We start from the raw sequence: 5,908 nt of genomic DNA, 5'->3' as shown, positions 1-5,908 counted from the left end.
TATACATACATACATACATACATACATACATATATATATATATATATATACACAGGGCTCCAGACTAACATTTGAGAGTGGTGGCGCTGGGCCTTAATTTGGTGGCACCAGCCGTGGGGTGGGGTAAAAAAAAAAAGGAAATACTGAAACTATGTCCAAACATGTTTAATGCATTAATGATCTCATTACAAATACAGATAATTTTCTTCTTTATATACAAAAAAAAATCTTATACAATTTTGCAAACTCTCAATATATCTTTACCGTACTGTAATCAGTTAAACTCATTGCAAGTCTGTAAACTCATTTTAAGTAACTCATTGCAACTTTTTTTTTTTTTGTAAACAGCTTTACTTTAGCGCAGACTTTCATCACATTCATGAGCTATAATAACTACAGAAAGTCTCCCTGAACTCTGAAGAATTAATTTGGCCAGGACTTGTAATTTGGCCTTCTAGGCTTCTTTCCCTTTGACAACCACTCCTTAACAATTTCCCTGGCATCGAAGTCTTCTAGTTCTGGGCCTTCTATACTTATTCTGATGAGGTCCTCCACTGTGTCTGGGTTGAGACATGACCTCACATCAGAATTGACCCGCTTCTGTGCTGAAAAGCCCCTCTCACACACAGCGGAGGACACAGGGAGCACCAACATAATATGAACTAACTGAAGGATGTTCTAAAGAAGAAGACAGATTAGATGGTTGTGAGAACAATGCTTTAAGTAACAGCATAACCGTGATTATTATAAAAAAAATAATGTAAATACTGAGCAGTAAGCAGTATGGTTCCTTAGACAACATGATGTCCCACAGTCCGAGGTAGCTCTTATCCATGATGTGATCATTGATCATTGTTTTCAGTGCCTGAAACTCCTCTTTAGCTAGATCTTGTTCACATCCATTCCTAAAAATAAAATGAGAGACAGTTAACACTGTGGCTAACACAACCCGATCAAGGCTATTCTTAAGAGATTGGCTCAGCTCCATAGAAGTTACCTTTCTAGGACAGGAGAGAAATGCTTTAGCAGAAAATCAAGCTCTTCTGCACCGTAGTCCAAGAGTTTCTCTTTCTCAGTTGGCCAGGAGTCATGATTAAAGATGTTGAAGCATTTCACTGCTGTAGGTGCTTGGCAGTAGGTGTTTCATGCATGCTTCCCACTGTGCCTGTCAGCACAAACAATAAAAAAAAATAATAATGATAATAATTGTAATACTTTTGATACTGCAGAATGTCCAATAAAGAAAAACTTATTACCTAAAAGGCTACCAAATCTGTTTTGAAGGTGCTTAGTGGAATTCACAATATCTTTTACTCGCTGATGCAGTTGTGGAGATTTGATGTAGATGCTCTCATTTTGAAAACAGCAGCGAGAGACGTTTCCATGGCAACTCTGCTCCCAGCTCGCGCAGAGCTCAACGCACACACAGCATTTACACAAATAAACATCTAGAGTTAAAACATTACATTAATAATTTACAGTCTCAAACAATTTTTATTCAATAATGATTTTAAACTCAGTTTTGTAGTTGAAAAGCAACAGAAACAATAGCTCACCGTAGAAACGGATTCTTTCTGGTAACGTTAGCCTACAACAGTGAAAAACATGGCGGAAAAGCAGTTAGGACTTCGCTTTAATAACATTTTCCCTCCGAGAAATTGCTGGAAATACATTAAGGTGCTAACAATAATTTTAAAAATCGCCGAGTTATCGTGACCGTTAGCTAAACAAGTTAAGGTTAGTTGGAAATGAGCCCCAGTCTCTTCACCTGTGCTGTAGCACACCGAGTGCCTACTAGTAACGTTACCTTTGAAGTGTCACAGAATTAACAAAAAGTTTTTTTTTTTCTAATTTAGCTCAAGTGAAATCTTACCTGAAAGCCCCAGATGTCGCGGGATGAGTCTCTTCTCTCTGTAGGTTGCTATATAAGAGACGAATAACTGGGCTAACGCAAACAGAAAAGCCTCCGGTCGTGAGCCACTCAGAGCCGACGCTTGATGAGCTGAGAAACAGAGCACTGACCGAATTATATCGGCCTATGCCTGGCCGACGCTTATTCGATGTTTTAGATAATGAGGCCGACGTTTCACTCTTGGGCCGACGTCGGCCAGACATACGTGTGCTGTCCGGGTCGCAGACCATACATATCGCACACCCCTATTGTTTAGATTTTTATAATGCATTGTCTTCTTATCGATCCACCAGTTCACATTTAAAGCTCTGCGTGATTGCAGGGTAAAAACATGGGTGGATTTTTGCATTGGTCTGAACTCTGAACAAAACAACAGTTTTATTGACAATGCTCATTCATTCTCTGCCAGCAGGTGGAGCATTTGATAGAAATATAACCATTTCCCCGGTAACTGCTGTACACAAAGCAGCACAGCACCGGACTCTGAACCTGCAGCGCTCGTGTTCATTTCATGAAATCATAGCCTTTTGAAGTTTAATCACCACATTCAGCCATATCGCAATTCTGGCCTTTCCGTCCCCAAATTTAAGACCTCTTGAAATCATAATTAATACTTTCTTGTACAATTTAAGACTTTTTTTTTTAAGACCCGTGGAAAACCTGAAAAATATTTGTGTGAGAGATCAATATTTTTTGAACATAACTTGTACTGAAACCAATATCTTGTGCACTAAAAAAATGTCTCAATGTAGATTTTGGTGAGCTTAGGTACGTTTACACTTTTCTCCAAAAGCTTAGAAATAAAAGGCCATTTAGAGATCGGCCAGTAGTTTCTGCACACTGCTGGATTGATGAGTTTATTTCCCAACAGAAGTGGCACAATTGCATGTTCAAAACTGGCTGGAACAACACCATTGGCTAAAGCATTGTTAACTGTAGCCATTAGCATAGGACTAATAATAGAAAAAAAATATTTGACTAAATGCTGGTCTTTTTAATTTTTTATTCAAAGAATTCTGAAAAAAAGTATCACAGGTTTAAAAAAAAAAAAAACATTAAGCAGCCCATCGGTTTACAACACTAATATTAATCAGCATAGTAGAACGATTTCTGATGACACTGAAGACTGGAGTAATGATGCTGAAAATTCAGCTTTGATCAACATTACATCCACCTTCGATGGACACTCATTTTTATTTGAATTTTCACATTTCTTATTTACATATAATGCATATAATGTGCATATAATTTCCAAACTTAGTCATCTGAACCTCTTTCACCTCAATTTATATAGTGCATAATTTAGAGGCAAATTTTGTTTAAAAAGGAGTTACAAATACTCACTGATCATTGTGGTAGCTAATGTTTTAATTGGCATTAAAGCGTGCTAGTTACTCATTAAGAGAAACAGGCTCATAAAGAGAAATATAGGCTAGTTATAAAGAACTACGGAGTAAATTATACATCACTGTGCAAAATAATTGAGATAAGACAGGGCAAGGCAGCACAGCTTGAGTTAGGAGGTAAAACATCTACTTAAACACTTGCCAGATCAGAAGGACTTGTCCACAGAGCGTGTCAGCGGTCAGCAGAGAGACTGCAGCAGAACAGATGCACACAGCTGTAGACCAACATCTGATGCCTTCAGCTGAAAAACCTGCAATAAAACACTCATTACAGAGCATCGCAAAACCTGCTCATTCCAGATTCAACTTAATATAAAACATCAGCACATTACAAATGAAATAACTTTTTATTTTAATTAGCCTACATAAATGTGTAAAGTGTTGTAAAATCTTTCCGATTTGACTGTATAGGCTGTGAGATCATATTTCCTTCATGTTCATGTTGTTACAAATAACAGCTAAAGACACAGAGTACAGTATTCAATGTCAAATACACTGCACTTACATTTACATGTAACCATTTAGCAGACGCTTTTATCCAGTGACTTACAAATGAAGGCAATAGCAGTAAAAACAACAAAACCGCAACAGTACATAAGTGCTGTGACACAGGTCACGGTTAGCCTAGCACAGCACACGTAGCAAGGTTCATATATATAATAAATATACAGAAAAAGTAGATATAGAAGAGAATGAATAGATAAAGCTAGTGTTAGAGGGTCAGCTTATTATTTTATAACAATTAAAAAGAAAACAAGTAGATAGAATAGAATAGAGAATGCGTCACATTTCCTTTTTTGTACTTAATCATATTCAAAATAAACATTTAATAAGAGGCCTGAACAAGTGAAACATTTCTCAGTATGAAAACCGTTAAGGCATTTAAAAAAAACCTAGCTAAAACAATTTGACTCTGTAAATGTCTCAATTAAAAAAAGTGTAAATAATCAACTTAAACCACAAAATGAAACAGTTCTGCATAAAGACCTCAGTCAGTCATCCCTGAAAAATTAATACGATTAATATGAATATCTTAAATATTCTCTGACAACAAATGCACACTTCAGTGATGAAATCACTGCAGATAAACAATTAATATATCAATTAGTTCACACCATCACGACAGAAATGTTAGGGACAAGACAACTCATTCTTGTTCTGCTATTAAAGGTTTTATTGGATTAAATGCGTGTTTCACTTGTTCAAGACGCTGCATTGATTAAATATACAGTATATCTGACATTAGACACACGCACTCTGTGTCTTAAGCAGCTATTTGTAACATGAATGAAACTCACACAACAGTCAAAGGCAAAAACTGTACAATAGTTAGATATTATATTTTCAAAATTAAAGTGATCTATTCTCACTTTAATCAGTTAATGCAGTATAACATCCATTAACGATATTTTTACTACAACATTGCTGTACGTAACTTCTTTTGCAGGTATAGGCAGAAAAGTGATTTTATTTAAATGTTTAGTCGAAATGCATGTGAAGATCATATCTAATAAAATAGCCTCACGTGTTCTGCAGCTGTATTGCTGCTATATATCTATTATATATATCCTCTATGGATATTCTTATATCATGTCACATTAAAATACCAAGCGCTGTTATTTTCTCGACTTCAGAAAACAGAACATGAATGAAAACTGAAGAATAAGGATGATCAGTGGCACAACCTTATTGAAAAGATTAGGTCTTCAACCAGTCGTTAGGGAAAGAGTGGCTAAACAGCTACAACTCTAACGGGACAGTGCAACAAATGTGCAAAAAGCTTAGACTCGGTCGCAGTCACTCCGGTTCCTCCAGACGAGTGGAAACAGCACAATTCCGACCAACTGTTGATGAGTCCACCTCATGGATGCTTTATTTTCCACCTTAATAACCAAACACTGAATGCTGATTCAACACAGCACTGATAAAAACTAATGAAAAAGCAACTCCGATATTTAGAAACACCATTTACTTTTTTTATTTGGTCTTTTTACGAATGCTGCTGTAAGATCTACAGTGATAGAAGAGGTTATCTTTAAAGAAATACACAGAACACCATTATTCAAAAAAAAAAAAAAAAAAAAAAAAAAAAAAAACAAAAATTATGAAAGTAAAAAAAAAAAAAAAAAAAAAAAGGTAAATGACACAACATGGGTAATAAAGCAGAAGTACAAAAATCTGGAAACATATCGTATTATATCCCAATATTGGGCAAATAAATGTAAAGCGCTCTGAAATTACCGTAATCATAGCAATATATGCACACTTTCTCAAAAAGACCTTTACAAACAAACAGACGGGAATCAACACCTGCTCGCTATCTGGCTACACTTTTACTCACAACTCACTTTAAACCAGCTTTTAATAACTTCCGCTTGCGATTCAATGCGGCTGTGGCTGATTTCACGCAGTTGAAATATTAGGTTATGAACGGTAATATGAGAGACAGATGAATCCGCTTCATTTACTGAAGCCAAAGGCCCTTTTGCACTGAAAACCCGATCAGCGACACAAACACACTTCACGTGCTTGGCGTGGGAGGTAGTCCGGCGGAAGGAGATGTCGATTCCCAAGGTGGTTGGCAACAGCT

The 5,908-nt window shown here is 36.4% G+C and overlaps 2 long non-coding RNA genes across 3 annotated transcripts; both read right to left on the bottom strand.

Moving 5' to 3' along the window:
• Positions 1-848: 848 nt before the first annotated feature.
• LOC107698221 (uncharacterized) lies at positions 849-1,342 on the bottom strand. Of its 2 annotated transcripts, none has more exons than XR_001635321.1 (3): positions 1,257-1,342; positions 998-1,165; positions 849-905 (listed from the first exon to the last, which is right to left on the bottom strand). It is a non-coding gene; the product is annotated as an uncharacterized LOC107698221 (long non-coding RNA). The 2 variants fall into 2 exon arrangements; XR_001635322.1 differs by having other exon boundaries at positions 1,269-1,289.
• Positions 1,343-1,357: 15 nt separating this feature from the next.
• LOC107698222 (uncharacterized) lies at positions 1,358-2,107 on the bottom strand. Its single transcript, XR_001635323.1, has 3 exons — positions 1,874-2,107; positions 1,557-1,588; positions 1,358-1,448 (listed from the first exon to the last, which is right to left on the bottom strand). It is a non-coding gene; the product is annotated as an uncharacterized LOC107698222 (long non-coding RNA).
• Between the last annotated feature and the right edge of the window lie 3,801 nt (positions 2,108-5,908).

The sequence above is a fragment of the Sinocyclocheilus anshuiensis genome, unplaced genomic scaffold (genome assembly GCF_001515605.1).
Source record: "Sinocyclocheilus anshuiensis isolate Anshui unplaced genomic scaffold, SAMN03320099.WGS_v1.1 scaffold7079, whole genome shotgun sequence".
In the NCBI taxonomy this organism is placed as follows: Eukaryota; Metazoa; Chordata; class Actinopteri; order Cypriniformes; family Cyprinidae; genus Sinocyclocheilus; species Sinocyclocheilus anshuiensis.
Note: the sequence above shows the minus strand (reverse complement) of the source record. Positions and strands in the feature narration are given on the sequence as shown.